This window comes from Clupea harengus, chromosome 24 (genome assembly GCF_900700415.2).
Source record: "Clupea harengus chromosome 24, Ch_v2.0.2, whole genome shotgun sequence".
Classification (NCBI taxonomy): Eukaryota; Metazoa; Chordata; class Actinopteri; order Clupeiformes; family Clupeidae; genus Clupea; species Clupea harengus.
This window is the reverse complement of record NC_045175.1, coordinates 17687450-17708659: the sequence shown is the minus strand read 5'-3', so window position 1 is coordinate 17708659 and position 21210 is coordinate 17687450. Positions and strand designations below refer to the sequence as shown.

The window sequence follows — 21210 nt, the reverse complement described above, 5'->3', positions numbered from 1 at the left end:
GAACAACGTAAAGAGAGCTTACCGATAGAATCGCTTCTCCTGTACCACTGGCAGTCACAGTCAGGTTCTGATTCATGTCAATCTGCAAATCAGCACAGATTGATTTTCTTTAATACAAACCCCTGATACAAAAAGCCATACATGCCCCAACATTTATATGCTATACAACCGATTGGTTGAATTTTTCTATTGTGATGCTCCTGTTACAATGTCAATCATTTTTGGATGTTTGCAGTAGTGAAGTAGTTCCAGTTTTTTTTGGAAGATATTGCACTTATATGAATTTGCCAAGTTTTTTGTGTAATTTAAACAAACTGTCGTGCTGTGACAGAGTTGCAAATTAGCGGACTGACGGAAGTGCAGAGAGTAGCAACATGTTCCATATGTCTGAAATAGCTTTAAGTATCATTACGCTACATTTGGGGCTAAGGACCACAGTGTTTTTACAAAGCTAAGGCTCAACAGATTTGCTGGGATATGCTAGCTTGGCTTAACGTGAAGTATGGAACTAATGACTGGCCTTCGGACCTAGCAACCATCCTTTTAGAACTAATGAATGTAAGGTCTGTGTTCTGTCCGTGTCTAATTTCTGTGTTTGTCTCCCTTGTGTGGTCACATGTTTGTTCCCATGTCTAGTCCTCGTGCTTCCTTGTTCCCGCCATGTGCTTTCCCTATGTTTGTTTGTCTATGCCATGTGCCCTCTTGTTGTTGTCCGTGTCTCCACCCCTCACCTGTTCCCAATCTCCCGGGTTGTGTGTGTCATTGGTTTCACCTGTGTCCTGTTAATTCCCTTGTTTAGTCCACCTGTGTCTTTGTCTGCCCTGCCTTGATTTGTTCTCCCTGTCCCTCGGTTATCTGTTGCCTGTGTGTGTATATATAGTCCTTGTTTTCTTGTTCCTCGTTGTGTCGTCGTAAAGTATGTTTCATGGTATGTTCCTTGTCTTTCCACTGCTCCTCGTGTTCCTAGCGTTTAGCGCTTTCGCCTTGTTCAAGTGATTACTCGTGCTTCTGACCTCTGCCTGCCCTACTATTCTCCTGCCTATTCCCTGTTTGGATTTGTTTGCCTACTTTTGGACTGCTTACCTGTGTACCGAACCCTGCTAGTAAACGTTTATTCTTCTGAATCTACCCCTGTGCTGAGTCGTGCAATTGAGTCCTTCACATCACCCACCATTCGTAACAATGAATGGGCTTTGGCCTTAGCAACCATCCTTTTAGAACTAATGAATGGGCTTTGGACCTAGCAACCATCCTTTTAGAACTAATGAATGGGCTTTGGACCTAGCAACCATCCTTTTAGAACTAATGAATGGGCTTTGGCCTTAGCACCCATCCATTTAGAACTAGTGATGCCAGTTTGTCCAGTAAGTTAAGAAAATACTCAATTTGTAGCGGAAAGAAGTATTTCTACAACAAAGTGGCTTTTAGCGATCAAAATATGGAAATTACATCTGAAAACTAACATCTCAAGTGTGGTAACAGGATAATGGACTCCAAGGCTTGGAGTAGCAGAAAATGAATGCATGAATGTCCATTGTCCCTTACATAACCACCAATATAAAATAGCCCTTCCAGGAATAGATTCAGGGGTTTGATATAGGCACAATATTGGAATAATAAACGATTTTAACAAATAAAAAGACACAAAAGATAGTATATCCTTTTCTCTTTAGCCCATGAACTTAGTCACAGGATCATGTATTCATTTAGCCAACACTTTTATTCCAAGTGACTATAGTAGAGTAGAGATATACAGTACCAGTCAAAAGTTTGGACACACCTTCTCATTTTTTGAGAAGATTTTTCTTTGATTTTAATATTTTCTACATGGTAGATGAAACTTTTTTTTGTTTAGTACATCATTCCATATGTGTTCTTTCGTAGTTTAAATGTCTTCAGTATAAATCTACAATGTAGAAAATAATAAAAGTTAAGAAAAGACTGGTACTGTACATTTTCATCAGTATGTGTGACAACTGAGAGTCAAACCCATGATCTCGGTGCTGTTAGTACCTTGTAAGGTCTTACAATTGCTCTCCTAATTAGCTTTCCTAATTGAGCCTCAGGAACACAACATAGAGATGAACAGACCAGCAAACAGCTCTCCAACCAACCTTGCTTGATAGGGTCTTGAGGGCATCACTCCTGGTAAGGGTCCATGCTATGGGCTCAGCGCGCGGCAGATTGGACGGCTGGATCAGAACTTTTAGATTCTGGGCCGGACCCTCCTGCTTGGTCTGTGCTGTGTATTCTGCCACAGCCTGGAACACCATGACGGTGGACTGGTGGGGGATGAAAGCAGAGGTGGTTGGTGATTAGTGTCTTGCAGCTATCAGCAGAGGGAAAAGGAGAGGAGAGGAGAGGAGAGGAGAGGAGAGGGGAGGAGAGGAGAGGACAGGACAGGGGAGGAGAGGAGAAGAGAGAGAAAAAGGGGATGGGAGAGGCGGAGAGGAGAGGAGTGATGACGGCAAACACTCCGTGAAAGCAGAGGTGGTGGTCGATCATTAGTGTCATTCAGCTTCCAGCAGTCTAACAACTAAGACTAACAACAACACAATGGAAAACTGTTAGAGATGAAGAGGTGGTAGCAGAGTAGCGTCTTTCTACTATATAAGAGAAATCCGTGTTAAAGAGGACCTATTATGCTCCTTTTCAATGCTCATAATGTTATCTTTGGGGTCTACTACAATAAATGCACATGCTACAAAAAACAAATTGCGTCATCTTGTAACAAAGGAAGTGGAATTCCAAAGAGACATTTCAGGCAACCAAGAAAAATTGTTTCTGTGGGGGAGTTACTCCCTCTGGCATGTACTTTGGGCTTTTAGAAGTCTGCAGACTGTCTACATGCACACAAAGCTGCATAACACACTAAAGGAAAGGAACAAAACAAAAAGCATACTGGACTTCTTTTATCTGTCTAAACTTGCCGTTGGAGAGAAGCACTCTCCCATCTATTTCCCTCTACCCGCCCCCAACACACACATTCTATCTCTCTATCTCTCTCAACACACACACACACACACACACACACACACACACACACACACACACACACACACACAAACAAATATGCACAGAAAAGTACCTGTGTGGTTCCATAGCCTCCTCCATGTTTCTGCTGTTTGTTCAGCCACTTCACGATGGGACCTGCCTTCTCAAACTCCTGGACCTTCACCAGGGCCAGCAGGGCATAGGCTGTGGCCTCCAGAGTGAAGAAGATGTTACCTCTGACTGGCCAATGGGTGCCATCTAAAGGGTGGGGCAGTAGTAGGTGTCATTTCATTGGCATTGGACTAGTTGTAAAAGCACATCTTTTTATTTTCACATCCTGTTTAGTCTTGTACTAGACCTCTACATGTTTACATTTACATTAACATTTAGTCATTTAGCAGACACTTCTGTCCAAAGCAACTTACAAGGGAGAGAACAGTCAAGCTATGAGCAATAGACTTATTGTAACAATAAATACTATTTTACATAAGAAAAAGAAGGAATGTAACTGCTGTAAGTGCAAGTTAAGTATTAATAGAAGTGCAAGTTAGTAAGGGTGGTGCTCTCTGAAGAGTTTGGTCTTCAAGAGCTTATTTAAGGTAGAGAGGGTGCCCAAAGGGTCTGTGTCTGTGTCTGTGTCTGTGTCTGTGTCTGTGTCTGTGTCTGTGTCTGTGTCTGTGTCTGTGTCTGTGTCTGTGTCTGTGTCTGTGTCTGTGACTGTTTCTGTGCCCAAGTTTCACTACCTCTCCATTGGGGTACCTCAATGCTAAGTGTTTGCTCCCCTCCTCTTTTACATACTTGTCTTCCCTACTCACCACTGGAGGCATGTTTAAACAGAATGCCCTGGTTCAGTTTGCCTTCGTTGGCAAGGGCATAGGAAACCATGGCAACAGCATACGGATTAGTGAGCGTCCCCAGCTGGCTCTCCAGATACACAGTGGCTTTCAGCATACTCTGGGGGAGGCTCTGAGGAAAGGTTCACGTGAGATGGAGTCAAATTTGATGATGCGTCTATTATGAACAAACTTGCTATGTTAAACCCTTAAACAGAAAAAAGCTCACTGAATATATATATATATATATATATATATATATACTACCAGCCAAAAGTTTGGACACACCTTCACATTTTTTGAGAAGTTTTTTCTTTACTTTTATTATTTTCTACATGGTAGACAACACTTTTTTTGTTTAGTACATCATTCCATATGTGTTCTTTCATAGTTTAGATGTCTTCAGTATTAATCTACAATGTAGAAAATAATACAAGTAAAGAAAACACTTAATTAAAGGTGTGTCCAAACTTTTGACTGGTACTGTATATATATATATATATATATATATATTTAGTGAGCTTTTTATCTGTTATATATATATATATATAGTGTGTTTATTTTACAACTAAACGTACATCAAATGCCTACAAATAAACACAATTATTGAGCAATGCATACAAGTCCGCCTCTTTGACAACACCTAACGTGTTTCAAGAGACCATCAATGTAATAAAATAGGTTGTTATCTGTTCCTTATGTTTCTACAGTGACTTACAGAGACTTTCTTGATGCATATATTCCTGCCCTCCTGCATGGCAATCAGCACAAACGCGGTCATGGAAGCATGACTATCCTTGCCCTTCACGTTACCCTTGAAATTCACGACATCAGATTGCATCAACTCAATATACAGACACACCAAAATAGGGACGCTGTAACTTATTTGTTGCTAACAGAATGAAGAACAGCTAATCTGATCACACTATCTGATTGACAAATACATTTACTAAACATGTTAAGGAAACATGTTGTTCAGGCAGAACAGTCTAGAGAGATAGTATCAAAAAAATGAATTGCTGTCTGTATCTTTTTTAAATGTAAGGACTTGTCACTTGTCATTACTCATTCATATCATTCAGTATGTGAGCAGCATATAACTCATCGGTTTCCCATACCACCATCTCTCCATGGTACACGTTGAAGGTCTCCTTGAAGGTGCCATCTGGCTGCTGGGAGTTCAGCACCAGCCACTTGAGGGCGTCACAGATCACGTTCTCCTGAATGCTAATGATGTCACTGGCCATGGCAAAAACCTTAGCCACGTACGCTGTGAGCCTAAAGGGGTTGGTGGGGAAGGGAGGGAGGGGGAGAGAGAGAGAGAGAGAGAGAGAGAGAGAGAGACAGACAGATCGATCAAGAGATAGATAGATAGAGCATGGTTAATTAATATAATATAACAAAAACCTTAGCCACGTACGCTGTTAGCCTAAAGGGGTTGGTGGGGAAGGGAGGGAGAATTAATGTGGTCCTGATGCTGTCATTTTGCAATGCCATCGCAAAGACCTTATCCACATACGCTGTTAGCCTACGAGATTTGGGGATGGATGGATGGATGGATGGATAGATAGATAGATAGATAGATAGATAGATAGATAGATAGATAGATAGATAGATAGATAGATAAAGAGATAGATAGATAGATAGATAGATAGATAGATAGATAGATAGATAGATAGATAGATAGATAGAGATAGAGATAGAGATATAGATGGATGGATGGATGGATAGATAGATAGATGGATAGATAGATGGATAGATAGATAGGTAGATAGATGGATAGATGGATAGATGGATAGATAGATGGATAGATGGATAGATAGATAGATAGATAGATAAGAGATAGATAGATAGATAGATAGATAGATAGATAGATAGATAGAGATAGAGATATAGATTGATGGATGGATGGATAGATAGATAGATGGATAGATAGATAGGTAGATAGATGGATAGATGGATAGATGGATAGATGGATAGATAGATAGATGGATAGATAGAGATAGAGATAGATATGCCAAATTCAGATTATGTGACTCACCAGGCACTGGCAGGTTTGTGCTCCCACACAGAAAATCCACCTTCATTTTTACGGAACACCAACTCCTGCTGGTAGCCTATAGGGTGTAATTTATGATATTGTTACATAGCCTAATTATGATTAATACATGTCAAATAGTACTAAATTAATATTAATATTTCATCATACTTAGTGTGAAATATTTAAATTTGTTTTGAAATCTGTCAGCTTCATCCATCTAAGTTGGTGGGCAAGACCTGGACAGGGCTGGGCAGCAGGTGTCTCTTGTGTGGCTCATCATCAGATATGTTCTCATCGTCTCGTATCGCCGAGATCGTCTCATTCATTGAACTCAAGATAAGAGCTGTTCACAGTGGCACACTTTTTGGTCTCTAAAATGTACTTTGCTAATATTTCAAAATGTGAGTGCTAAAAAAAACCGCAGGTAGAGATTTGGGTGTTTTGGTGGCTATGCTCCGTTATAGATAGCCATCTAGCATAGACAGGTAGCCAAGCAACAACCCATTGTTGGAAAAAAAAGTACTATGTTAAACTTGTACAAGTGTCAGTCCTGTCTCACTGTGAACAGCCCCTTATGCAACCTATTACATGCTTCTGTCTGTCTGTCTGTCTGTCTGCAACTTACTAGATGCTTTGCGTCTGTCTGTCTGTCTGTCTGTCTGTCTGTCTGTCTGTCTGTCTGTCTGTGTCTGTCTGTCTGTCTGTCTGTCTGTCTGTGTCTGTCGGTGTCTGTCGGTGTCTGTCTGTCTGCAACTTACTAGATGCTTTGTGTCTGTCTGTGCCTGTCTGTGCCTGTCTGTACCTGTCTGTACCTGTCTGCGCCTGTGTCTCTCCATCCTATCTATCTCTAATTTAATTTTTCATGTTCTCCCACCCATATAGATGTATTTGATGTCTGTGTCTGTGACTCACTAATGTTTATATTTTGAATAGTCATGACTCACCCATGTTGATGTATTTGACGGCTGTGTCTGTGACTCAGTAATGTTTATATTTTGAATAGTCATGACTCACCCATGTTGATGTATTTGACGGCTGTGGCTCTCTTCTCCAGCCCCACCTTCTCCCACTGGAGAGTGGCGTCCAGGTAGTGGGTGGCGATTAGGGGAAGTGTCATGTAGATCATGTTCTGCTCTCCACAGCCTCTGGGCTGCACGATGAGGGAGCCCATGGAGTCTCCTGTGATGGCTTGCTCAATGGTCTGGCTGATCTGCTCCCCTGATAAGACACATAGTCACATCCTCAATAAGCCAAGAACATTATAAAAAAAACGACATCCCACACGATGGAAACTCGATGGGAAAGGATGGTAGGATAGGGTATCTCCCACAACACTCATATGAAATATTTATATTAGCCTTATGATGGTGGTAGTAGGCGACTACCAGGTTTTCAATTATTAATCAAACATTTTTAATGAATTTTTAATGAATTTATTATAAATCCTCTACCTGGAAACCACAAGCACCTTGAGACAATTGATTTATTATATAAATAAAACTGAATTGAATCTAATTGAATTGATGATGTCCAATTGACTTAATTACGGTCCATGGTGTCATTTACATGCATCTCTCCACACATGGTTTGTCGTGCGCTTGCAGGACAGTACATTGATATAAAACAAAAATAACCAAGACTGCTATTCTGCTGCTTACGCACATGAAGCTTTTTTTTTACTATAACCAAGCCACAAACAAAGCATGTCAATATATATGCTTATATATGCTCATTTCATAATTAAACAAACAAACAAACAAACAAACAAACAAACACACACACACACACACACAACATCACTGCCTACAGGTGTTTACACAGCTACAAGAAATGCTGCTGTAGTGCTGCAGGATTCAATCATTCAGAAGACTTTTTGGAGCTTGCTGTTTCACTGCATTGCATCTTGTGGTACAAAGCAGCATTAAGAGAAAATTCGCCAAAATTAGATGGATAGCTTTAGCAACAAATTGTGACCATAAAGAGCACTTGTGTCTTGTACATTGCTTCAAGTTTATGGAACTATCAGTAAAAGGAGAGAGACATTTCATCCCCTGTGCTTTCAGAAGAGTGTACTTGAAGAGTGTACTTGAAGAGTGTACTTGCAGGTAACCTACAGCCATACCACACTGAGCACGCCAGATCTCGTACGACTAAGCAGTGCTGGGCCTGGTTAGTACTTGGATGGGAGACCGACTGGGAATACCAGGTGCTGTAAACTTTAGCTGGGTGGGCCACTCCCTTCACTCAGTGGATTTACTGGATTACTGAAACATCGAGAACAAGTGGCAACTCGCTATCGATGGCCTATGCTTCGCTAGGGAGTGAGAAGGCGAAAAACAACACTTGCAGGGAACCAGACTCATAACTGGTGTGATTAGCATTAGCATAGCATCATTGGGTATCATTAGCAAGGGGGTTTATGTTCAAAATGCAACACATTAAAGGGCAGGCCTATAATGTCATGAACTTTTATTTCTTCATCATGTTGATCCCAAGTGTCAGGTTTTAGTAGTTGCAACCAGATCTAAAAGACATGTAATCCATGTCGAAAAATGTATTACAGACAAAATATTGACACTGAGCATGACTAAGCATAACATTAAGAATAAATAATTAATGCATGTTTTAATACCAAAATTCCTTAAGGCCTGAAGGGTACAGCAGAGTAGATCATCCTGTGTGTTTCTCAGGTCTCAGTAGAGACTTCATAGCATGTATTGGGGTCTTCTGAGCATAGGGCAGTCGTATATGTGAAAGTTTTTAGCATGATGAATGCAACTTTTCCCACACAAGTAAAAGAGAAGGTCTATTTTATCGGATGAACAAAAGCATATTTCCTGTTAGAGGATATCCTTAACAGCAGATTGGTTGTTCAGTATGTTGATGGATTGATGATTTAAGTTTCACAGAGTAGGCTGCCTTACCTGAAAGAGTGATGAAGGTATTGCTCGGTGTACCCGGAACCTGCTTCTTCGGGATTTCCCTCAGAATTTCCTCCACTTGTCTACCACCTTGTTTTCAGACGTAGGAAAATGAAAAAGAGAGGTAGAGAGAGACGGGCGAATGAATGAATGAATGAATGAATGAATGAATGAGAACACAAAGGGAAGGTTCATTTGATGTCCCTTTAAACAAAAGACTGAGGTCCATGAGAGCGCAATTTAATGCCTTAACAACAAACACAGTTATCCTATCATCAAGATCCTAATCTGGATTCAGCAATGTGTATCACTGACTCAGAATCACCCACCATGTTATTGTAGATTCACCTCACTCACCATACTGACTTGGGTTCAACACTATTTTCGTCACTGGGATCTCTGACAGAACACCTTTAGCCTAAAAGTAAAATAAAAAAACAACAAAAAACAAACAAAAGATCATTTTAAAGAGTTCAAAGTTTAAATGTCAAAGTGGGGCCTTAAACGCGAAATCTGCAGTACTGGCAAGCTGCTGACTAGCTAATTATCAACATTTCAAATAAACTGAGGAGAGAAACTTGGTCTGTCCACCCCTTGCCCATCTGCCTAGTGAGGGCAACCAAGATGGCGGAGACTAAAGGCTAAATGTAGAATGACAACATCTTTATGACTGAAAAATTGTGTGATCATTAGTGTTTACATCAAGACGGAATGATGTTTATGTTTATGTTACAACAATTGAGATGAGGCAAATATACCCCTGTAAATCTTCAGTTTAAGCACCTACGCGTTTTATTTAAAACTGACACACAGGCTACGGCTGACAGGATCACAGATGGACAGTAAATGGAGGAAGTGGACTCTATGGCAGTTGACACAGAATTGACATGACAGCAGGTTTTTCTTTTCTTTTCCCCCTTTTTTGTTTTTTTTATTTTTAATTTTCAATTCTGGTTGTCGATGTTGTTGATGACTTGTTGTATTGGTGTTCTTATTGTTGTATAAAAAGAAAATTGCAAAAAAAAAACTATTAATGTTAACTGATGGGCTTGCTACTAAACACGACAGGACAGCCACACTTGCTTGCTAGTTACCCTACAGTGATCCATCATCCATCAAGTGGTGTTTTGAAATGGGACGGGCTGAAGGTAGCTAGCAAGCTTGCTAGCTTTAGCTGCACATGTTGGCCATAGAGAACACAACTTCAAACATGTTATTTGTTCATATTCCAATGGTATATTTGTCTAGTGAGCTTACTAACAGCCTACAGACCTGCCTTGCTAACACAAACAACAGCACAGCTAGCTGACCAACTCATGGTCATATACTCTGACTTTGTGTGCAAAAACAGGTATCTGAAAGTCACATGTTTCTGACCTGTAGCCACCCATCCATCCATGCATTACTTTACTTATTTGTTCTGTGTGATTGGGTGCTTTGGAAACAAATAAACAAACACTCCCCACCACCAGCAGGTCCATTGTGGCACAATCATCCATCTATAGTATATTACTTAGTAAATTTACATTTACATTTACATTTAGTCATTTAGTAGACGCTTTTATCCAAAGCGACTTACATACATACAGTAAATGAGTTTGTTTGTTTGTTTTTGGAGATAAATTCACCACCAGCAGCAGGTCCATTGTGGCAAAATCATCCATCCATCCACCTGACTATATACACATCGATCTACTTATTTGTTATTTAGTAATTCAATTAGTTTGTTGTTTTTTTTGTTTTTGGAGATACATTCACCACCAGCAGCAGGTCCATTGTGGCACAATCATCCATCCATCCACCTCACTATATACACATCGATCTACCTATTTGTTATTTAGTAAGTCAATAAGTATGTTTGCTTGTTTGTTTTTGGAGATACACTCACCACCACCTGCAGGACCTTCTCGATGCCATCATTGAGGTGTGAGCTGAACACTGCCCCTTTCACCTGAATGGTGTGTTTACCCAGCTTCATAGGAATAATGACGAAAGGAACGGCACGTGATGTCATTGCATCCATCTCAACGATGGTGCGATACTTGCCCTTCTTGGTGGCAACGCTGCACACGTCCTCGGTCTCCATAAGCTCCAGTCGGACCTGGAAGAGGAAGTATAGGACTATTCTTTAGCATTAATGGGTAAATGCATACAACTCCAAATTGATATCAGCTCTATCTGCTTGAGGGAGAGAATTAGCCAGTTTAGTTTAGTAGCAGATAATATTGGAGAAAATGGAGACAGGGATTTTGTTTGATTTTAACACACACACACACACACACACACACACACACACACACACACACACCGTTGGTACTTTTGCCCCCAACACACACACACACACACACACACACACCTTTGGTACTTTTGCCCCCAACACACACACACACACACACACACACCTTTGCATGCTGCCTCTGCACAGACTCATAACTGATACATGAAGAAAAATGGCAAAACCCATCTCCTCTCCACTCCTTCATCTCTCCTTTCATCTCCTCTGATTCCATCTCTCCTCTCCTCTCCTCCATCTCTCCTCTCCTCCATCTCTCTTCTCCTCCATCTCTCCTCTCCTCCATCTCTCCTCTCCTCTCCTCCATCTCTCCTCTCCTCCATCTCTCCTCTCCTCCATCTCTCCTCCATCTCTCCTCTCCTCTATCTCTCCTTTGCCTCCATCTCTCCTCTCCTTCTCCTCCATCTCTCCTCTCCTCCATCTCTCCTCTCCTCTCCTCCATCTCTCCTCTCCTCCATCTCTCCTCTCCTCCATCTCTCTTCTCCTCCATCTCTCCTCTCCTCCATCTCTCCTCTCCTCTCCTCCATCTCTCCTCTCCTCCATCTCTCCTCTCCTCTCCTCCATCTCTCCTCTCCTCCATCTCTCCTCTCCTCCATCTCTCCTCTGCCTCCATCTCTCCTCTCCTCCATCTCTCCTCTCCTCTCCTCCATCTCTCCTCTCCTCCATCTCTCCTCTCCTCTATCTCTCCTCTCCTCTGCCTCCATCTCTCCTCTCCTCTCCTCCATCTCTCCTCTCCTCTGCTTCCATCTCTCCTCTCCTCCATCTCTCCTCTCCTCTATCTCTCCTCTCCTCCATCTCTCCTCTCCTCTATCTCTCCTCTCCTCTATCTCTCCTCTCCTCCATCTCTCCTCTCCTCTATCTCTCCTCTGCCTCCATCTCTCCTCTCCTCTCCTTCATCTCTCCTCTCCTTTGCCTCCATCTCTCCTCTCCTCTATCTCTCCTCTCCTCCATCTCTCCTCTCCTCCATCTCTCCTCTCCTCTGCCTCCATCTCTCCTCTCCTCTCCTCCATCTCTCCTCTCCTCCATCTCTCCTCTCCTCTCCTCCATCTCTCCTCTCCTCTATCTCTCCTCTCCTCCATCTCTCCTCTGATTCCATCTCTCCTCTCCTCTCCTCTCCTCCATCTCTCCTCTCCTCTATCTCTCCTCTCCTCTATCTCTCCTCTGCTTCCATCTCTCCTCTGCCTCCATCTCTCCTCTCCTCTCCTCCATCTCTCCTCTCCTCCATCTCTCCTCTCCTCTCCTCCATCTCTCCTCTCCTCCATCTCTCCTCTCCTCCATCTCTCCTCTCCTCTCCTCCATCTCTCCTCTCCTCCATCTCTCCTCTCCTCCATCTCTCTCTCCTCTCCTCCACCTCTCCTCTCCTCTCCTCTCCTCTCCTCCATCTCTCCTCTCCTCCATCTCTCCTCTGCCTCCATCTCTCCTCTGATTCCATCTCTCCTCTCCTCTCCTCCATCTCTCCTCTCCTCCATCTCTCCTCTCCTCTCCTCCATCTCTCCTCTCCTCCATCTCTCCTCTGCCTCCATCTCTCCTCTCCTCTGCCTCCATCTCTCCTCTCCTCTGCCTCCATCTCTCCTCTCCTCTCCTCCATCTCTCCTCTCCTCTCCATCTCTCCTCTCCTCTATCTCTCCTCTCCTCTATCTCTCCTCTGCTTCCATCTCTCCTCTGCCTCCATCTCTCCTCTCCTCTGCCTCCATCTCTCCTCTCCTCTCCTCCATCTCTCCTCTCCTCTGCCACCATCTCTCCTCTCCTTCATCTCTCCTCTCCTCTCCTTTGCCTCCATCTCTCCTCTCCTCCATCTCTCCTCTCCTCTCCTCCATCTCTCCTCTCCTCTATCTCTCCTCTCCTCCATCTCTCCTCTCCTCTGCCTCATTGTTCTAAAGCCTAGGAGCCAGGCCATGGCATAACATGTAAAGTATAATGTTACCTCTATAATCTAAATATGGTTAATGGCTGGCGAAACCCCCAAAAATAATTGTGATTTCGATTCGACGCTTAATGTAACCTTGATTTCGACGTCATTGTAGTTGTAGAGGATGGCTTTAATTCCAATCTGTTCATCGAGCACCGCGGAATAAGGCAGCTTCAGATCGATGAAGAAATCTTTCATTACAATCATTTCGTAGGGGTCTGCCACACAGATGCCTGAGGAAACAGAGGTGGATGCACAAAGAAAGGCAAGACAGTGAGAGAAAATGGAGTTGCTAAAGCACAAATGGCACCAGCATACAGATAGCTTGCACTATCAGTGTACGTGTTGAGCTAATAAATGGAGATCTGTGCTTTCTAGCAACAGTTCTGTAAGCCCTGAGAAATAGTCCTTTAAGTTCTCAGAAAGAGTTCTATGAGCTCTGAATTGGATATCTGAGAGTTTTTGGAAGGTCTGTGAGAGAGTGAGCTTGCTGATTTACCATGAGTTTTTGAAATACTGATGGCTGTAACCTGCCAACTGGTGATGGAGTCTTTCAGGAAGCTCTTCTTTGTCATGGAGGTGGTAGTGCTGGAATTGGCAGAGATGACAGTCATATATAGTTGTAGACATACAAATGAATAAATACATTAATGTAATAGTTCAGTAATATCAGAAAGAATGAATGTTAATTGAAATAAAAAGATGTATTTCTCCTTCACAAAAGTAACCATATTTCCCTTGTCATTAGTCAGTTAGTTCTCCACGCCTCTCTCACCAGTGTTTGTCATCTGGAGGGCACTGGGGAAGATCCTCAACATCCCAAAGCCAACTCTCTGGGAACTCGGAACGGGAAACAATGTTGTCCGAATTTGTGTAATCGTCATCATCCACACTACCTGTGTAGAAGTTCAGTTTTCAGTTTTATTCATTAATATAGCAATTTAATGATGTATGAAGGCCTGAACCTAGAAATGGAACGGTTTCACATGAGGTTCCGATGAATACACATGAATACACATGATCAAGATTTCTTTTGTCTGGGCACACATACCATATCTGTGTGTGTACGTGTGTGAGAAAGCGTGTGTGTGTGTGTATGCATGTATGTTAGTATGTGTGTAATGATGAGCTCGTATATATGTGTGTGTGTGTGTGTGTGTGTGTGTGTGTGTGTGTTAATTTGTGTATGTGGTAGTGTGTGAGTTGGTATGTTTGTGTGTGAGTTGGTATGTTTGTGTGTGTGAGTTTGTATGTGTGTGTGTGTGAGTTCGTATGTGTGTGTGTGAGTTCGTATGTGTGTGTGTGTGTGTGTGTGTGTGTGTATGTGTATGTGTATGTATGTATGCGAGATAGTGTGTGTGTATATATGCATGTGTGGGTGTATGAGTGTATGTCTGTATGTACATGGACAAAAATATTGGCACCCCAGCACTTCTGTCAGATAATGCAACACTTCTCCAAGAAAATTGTTGCAATTACAAATGCTTGTGTCACTATGTACAGTTAGGTCTGGAAATATTTGGACAGTGACACAATTTTCATAATTTTGGCCCTCTACGCTACCACAATTTTCATTCACAGTCCCTTCATTTCAAGGTATTATGAAAATGTTGTCACTGTCCAAATATTTACGGACCTAACTGTATGTGTATTTCCACATGCATATGTAGATATGGGGGTTCTTACTGCGGCCAAGATGAAGTTGCTCATCTTTGGCTTCTTTCTTCTGATCGGCCATCTCCGTGCAGCAGTGCAAGAAGGCCTTCACACACTTGTCTCCATCTGTGATATATTCTGTTCGACGTTGACAGGTGAACCCCATGATGTTGTCCTTCATTCCATCCACACAGCACTGACGCTCTGTTCCCTCGTACTTAGCAGCTGAGAGGAAAACAAAAACAAAAATGTGTTGAAAACGTGTGACTGTTTCAAGGATTCTATTTGAATATGTTACTCAAAATTATTGTTAACCCTTAAAGGACTGTGACCACAAATATGTCATTAGAAAGCACTGGCGCTCTGTGTCATTGTACTTAACAGCTGAGAGGAAAACAAGAATGTGTTGAAAATGGACTGTTACGTGTGACTGTTTCAAGGATTCTATTTGAATATGTTACTCAAAATTCTTGTTAACCCTTTAGGACTGTGATCACAAATAAGTGATTAGAATGTTGCTAACTGAAGGTTCCATTTGAAGATGTGCTAATTAACTAAAGAGACGGTTTTCAATAGAAGTTTATACGTTCTAGCTCGTACAATTCTGGAATGACTAATATATAATGAGTAATTCTGGAATGATTGTTATAATAATAATAACAATGATAATAAAATTAAACATTGGGATACATATTTGGATGGAAATCCCGCTGGAGGCTGTGGTGGCAACTGAACTTACTCAGAGAGTTGTGCAAGTCCTGAATGGTGATGGCTCTACGTCTCCTCTTGGGTGGCTTTGGGCATGTGGGTTCTGGGGAGAGGAGACACAAATCAACCTTAACAGACTGAGCAAGACCTGAATGACAAAAATGTACTATGTATTATTATTATCATCATCATCATTATTATTATTGTAATAATGACAGACTGAGCGAGACCTAAATGACAGACATTTACTATTTATTTTTAGAAGTATTATTATTTAGCAGATGCATTTACCCCTAGCATCACACATTATGGGTAAAGGTGTATATTTATAATAGTGTATATGTAACATATGTATTATAATATGTATTGAGCCCAAGGTTAGAGGCACCTTGTTCTACTGTTGAGCTACGAGGGCTTTGTTAGAGGAGATTAGGCCTCTACATTAACAGCCGACCATCAGCCATTGCCATAACAATTTACTGAAATAGTGATGCAGGAACAGTTGTTTTTAGGACAACCATGCTGATACGATGCCATAATACATTTACAAGAAATATGTAATAGGAATACATGTAAAACTTTGCCTTCATAATGCACTTTTATGTCATGACAAAGACATGGAAGTGTATCTGAATATGTGTCTGTATTCAGTTGTGTCAGTAAGGTCTTCCATTAGAAGTTCCACCATCTCAACACTAGGTGGCAGCTGGATGTCTATCTGAATATGTGTCTGTATTCGGATGTGTCAGTAATGTCTTCCATTAGAAGTTCCACCATCTCAACACTAGGTGGCAGCAGGATGTCTATCTGAATATGTGTCTGTATTCGGATGTGTCAGTAATGTCTTCCATTAGAAGTTCCACCATCTCAACACTAGGTGGCAGCAGGATGTCTATCTGAATATGTGTCTGTATTCGGATGTGTCAGTAATGTCTTCCATTAGAAGTTCCACCATCTCAACACTAGGTGGCAGCAGGATGTCTATCTGAATATGTGTCTGTATTCAGATGTGTCAGTAATGTCTTCCATTAGAAGTTCCACCATCTCAACACTAGGTGGCAGCAGGATGTCTATCTGAATATGTGTCTGTATTCGGATGTGTCAGTAATGTCTTCCATTAGAAGTTCCACCATCTCAACACTAGGTGGCAGCAGGAGATTTATTTAGGAAGGAACAGAGCAGCAGCTCAGAGCATTTTGATCAAACCAACAAGGTCCCCACATCTGTACACAGGAGCAGCCTAACAATTAATGAAGATGGAGTTAATAGAGTGATAATGTCTTTCTGTGGCTTAGAGGGGTCACGCTTACTTTTACTGTACCTTACTGTAAACAGTCTTCCTTGTCCTGTGAGATACTGAGCCTTGCCCTGTCCATTGATCAAATCCTTGATGTCAGTGCACAGAAAACAGGCCGAAGGCACTCTACCAATTCCTATTAAATTGATTTGAGATGGTACCTCAAATGTTAGATCCAATGCATTATTTGGGCCCCTCTTTGAGGTCCCCAGGGGCCACACGCTGCAGTGGTCCCCGACAGACATCCATATGCGCATATGTTAGCTTAGCATGTGTTAGCTTACTCCTGTGCATAGACGACGTGAATACCTTGTGTGTTTCATCATAATGCTCTGGGCTCCTGGCCTAGCACCTTATGCAGGTTTGTACTGTATATTGAGGAGTGTTATTGTAGGTGACTTCTGTTTTAACATCCTCAGATGAAGTTTTGATGTCATTCCCTTTCTCCACCCTGGCTCATTGTATGATCCAGGTCCAAATCCCCAATGAAGATGTGAGAATAGCTTTTACAGCATAACATTACCAAATATAATGCCAAAGCTAGCTAGCTTATATCACTGACATCTATGCTGTTTGTTTGTGTTTGAGGCAAATCTGTTGACTTCCAGCCAGTGACATTGCTAGTTAAAAGTTAAAATTAACTTATATTCATCTTACTTTAACAAGAAAATATGCAACAAGGTGTATTGAGGAGACGCTAATAGGTTGGTAAAATGTACATGTGTGAATCTTCTTTTTTCCAGAAAAAGTGACCATCTGTACTAAGGCCACACTGACAAATATTATGTTCTTAAATATTATGTTCCAAAAAGAATATGTGAAAGCACATTAATTAAATTGCAATAAATAAAAAATAAAAGCTTCATAGAGGTTCATGGTGCTGTTGGTGGTGTCTACCTTGACGTGATTCTGTGCCTCCAGCGGTGTTTGATTGGAAGACGAGACCAGCATCATGAAACACCGCCATACTGTTCTTACCACTGCTGTGCAACCTGTGTCAAACTTCTCAACAACATCCCAGACCTGTGGTTGTTGGAACATGAATAAAAAAAAAGTAGAAACAAACACATTTACAAACAAGGAAATAAACAACACTATCAGTACATGAGGCATAACTCATCAGGCAAAACTACATAAACTGTCTCAGGCAGGACACCCCAGCACATCTAGAGTGCAGTCCATAAACTAAGGCTCAGTTTTTGTCTCGGACGTTACAGAGCGCAGTATTCCATACTGCCATGGCTTTTTTCTGAGACTTTTAGGTCGGAGGCAATTGAACAACTTACTAGTTAGTGTGTGTGGAATGTGACAAAGTATTTTTACTTTGTTACTGTACTTAAGTACATTTTAAACGTATCTGTACTTTACTTAAGTAAAAAATAATAGTGCATACTTTTGATTTGTGGACAGAAATGCAATAATCTAGTGTTGGCTGTTGTGATCCTGTGCTTGACTCCTTTGACTCGTAGACTCTTTTGTCCACAGGGCCCCTTCCCCCCCTGGCCCATGATCATACACTGATACTGATCATCTGTGCACTATGAGGACACATTATCATACACTGATACTGATCATCTGTGCACTATGTGGACACATTATCATCACCTTGCTCTGGGTGAGTCTGTGCTTGTTGTTGAGGACGTAGACTCCTTTGTCCACAGCCACCAGCCCCACTTTGGCTCCAGGGTCTCCAGTGATCTCCAGACTGAAGGGCTGGCGGGGGGTGTAAACTGCAGTAGGGCGAGAGGCCTCCACTTTCAGCTGAAGAGAGAGAAGAAGAGAGAGAGAGAGAGAAAAAGAGAGAGATATTTAGAGCAGCAGCTGAAGAAATTGAAATGAAGGAATGAGTCTATTGGATGATAGTTGTTAAATGGTTTAATGGTTCCATGTATGGATAACTACACATACCGTCCCCATGCAGGTGTCCTTCACGTCCACCCAGACTGAGTCAGACACCACCTCAGATGAGCCCACATGGTAGTAGGCCACGATACGGAAGGAGGGGACCATGTCCTTGGTCACTGATAAGTAGAAGGACATTAAAACCTGCCCCACCCTCTTCAACCTCTGGGAACCAATCAGCTGCCCTTTGTTCAAGATCTGTTAGAGACAGAATTCAGATCTCTCACATGCACACACTCTCATGCATATACATTATGTAACGTGTGAGTGAGTGAGTGAGTGAGTGAATGACTGAGTGAGTGAGTGAGTGAGTGACTGAGTGACTGAGTGACTGAGTGACTGAGTGACTCAGACTGAGTGAGGAGAGACTACAAGAGAAAGAGACCTACTAGGTAAGTCAAGTCTTGATTCTGTGCTCCAGGGCTTTCTCTTCCTCGCAGGTTCAGGTTGACCTTCATCTGCTCTCCTCTAGCCAGCTCTTCTGTGGTCACACTGATGTGCAGATAGTTATTGGAGCCTCCCTTCGTCTCATAGGACAACACCTCGATGGTTTCTTGAGCCTGGTGAGCATCGATAAGACCAGGGACCTTGGTCTTTACCTGTGAAATACAAACAAACCAACAAACAAACAAACACATAATCACTATCTGAACATGGTGAAATTCCAAGGTACACAACATGTAATGTGTGTCTCTAATGCCATTGCAATAAAAACAGTATGTTTAATGAAGATACAAAAAATTAGTTAGCAACAGAGAGGAAGGGGTGATGATGTATAAAGGAGGAGAAGATAAGAAACAAGATGATGAAGGAAAAATGACAGAATGAGAGCAACAAAGAGGAGAAGTTACAACGTTACTCTCCTGAAGCATAATTAGATCCTCTAACAAAATTAACTTGCATTTAAGTACACGTAATTAGTTCATAAATGAAGTATAAAACAACTACAAGTGTTACAAATAAATTCATAAAAATAACTTAAAATAAAATTAAGCCCTTCTGTGACTTAGTGCGGTTGGGACATACAGTGACACGCAGTTTACGAGGCTCCACCCTGTGTGTTGATGGTGGGACTTACAGTGAGACGCATGGAAGATCCATCCCGTGTGTTGATGGTGGCTTTGGCCATGCCGTTGGAGCGAGTTGAAATCATCACGGACTGACCAGCAGCCGTCACCTCCACGTTCACCTGGTTGGCAGGGGAGCTGTCTGGATTGGTTACCAAAACCTGTCAGGGGCAGACAAACAAATCATAGATAGATAGACAGACAGACAGACAGACAGACAGATAGACAGACAGACATATAGATAGATAGAGAAACGGTTGGATGAATAGATAGATGTAAAAAAACAAACTAAGTAAACAAACAAATGATCAATTAATCACATACAAAAAGTACAGCAAGAAAGAGACATTGGAGCGTTGCCGGATTAATTCTCCCCTCTCAATTAGAAAGAAGTCTCTATGCTTCTCCACCGGAGTCGACCTAAGACATGTCCTCTGGACCTCATAATCCTGATGTGGAGAATTATAGATCTATAGAACTATAGCCTCCCATCTTCCCTTTTTTGTCAAACGATTCCTATACAGGTTATCTTCAACGAGTTCCCTGATTTCCTGTCTCATTTGACTTGATCAATAAGCCACAGTTTTAAATGAGAACTAATTGACTTGTATGTGTTGAGTTCTCTGATATGTCCTAAAATTCAAGTGTCAAAGACTGTAACGGGTGTCAATGTAGTGTGTTTAGCCTGTGCCAAGCTCGTCAAACAATACATCGTGAAGGCCTTTTCTTGCATACTATGACAATTTAACCCAAATAATAGACTGGGAGGATTCATAATTCCTTTGGTATAGAACAGTGCTGAGGTACTTAGTTTTATAAGGAGTGTTGGTTCATAAGGAGGCTGGTTTTAGTCGTATGGCCAGACAGCGTAGGGTTTTGGTTACTGTGACGGGGGCGACAGTGGTACAGGAGGTAAAGAAGTCGGTTAGTAATCAGAAGGTTGCTAGTTCGATTCCCTGTCGAAGCGTCCTTGAGCAAGACACTGAACCCCTAATTGCTCCTGATGTGCAGTGTGCCATCAGTGTAAAAATGTAAAATGTATATACATTGTAAGTCGCACATATGTAAGTCGCTTTGGATAAAAGCGTCTGCTAAATGACTAAATGTAAATGTAAATGTAAACTGTGGCGATCAGTCATGTGACTTTTGAAGCACAGGCGATTGGCTCTTGCTAGTTTTGGTGCCCAACACTGAGCACCATTTTAGTTTGAATTGAAAGTCTCGTAACACCTTTGGCACTGACCGAAGCCTACCGTTGCATCCTGTGAATGTGGAGGATTCATCACAACAACTTTCAGTAGTCTATATACCTTCACATATGCAGTGTCACTATCAGTAGTCTATATACCTTTACATATGTAGTGTCACTATCAGTTGTCTATATACCTTTACATATGAAGTATCATGGACTCTTGAAGGACTGTAATTGGTCATGAAATACACTTTTAAGTTTTGATTTGTGAAGTGTCTCGTAACACCACTGACACTGACTGAAGCCTACTGTTGCATTCTGTGAATATGGAGGACTCATCACAACAACCTTGGTCCAAACCTCGGTTAGCCTCGAAAGGTGAAGTGTGAATTCAAGT

General features: G+C 41.8%; 1 pseudogene; it reads right to left on the bottom strand.

The window, feature by feature from the left end:
- The window catches only part of LOC105906723, a 36548-nt pseudogene that overhangs the window by 10973 nt on the left and 4365 nt on the right, over positions 1-21210 (bottom strand).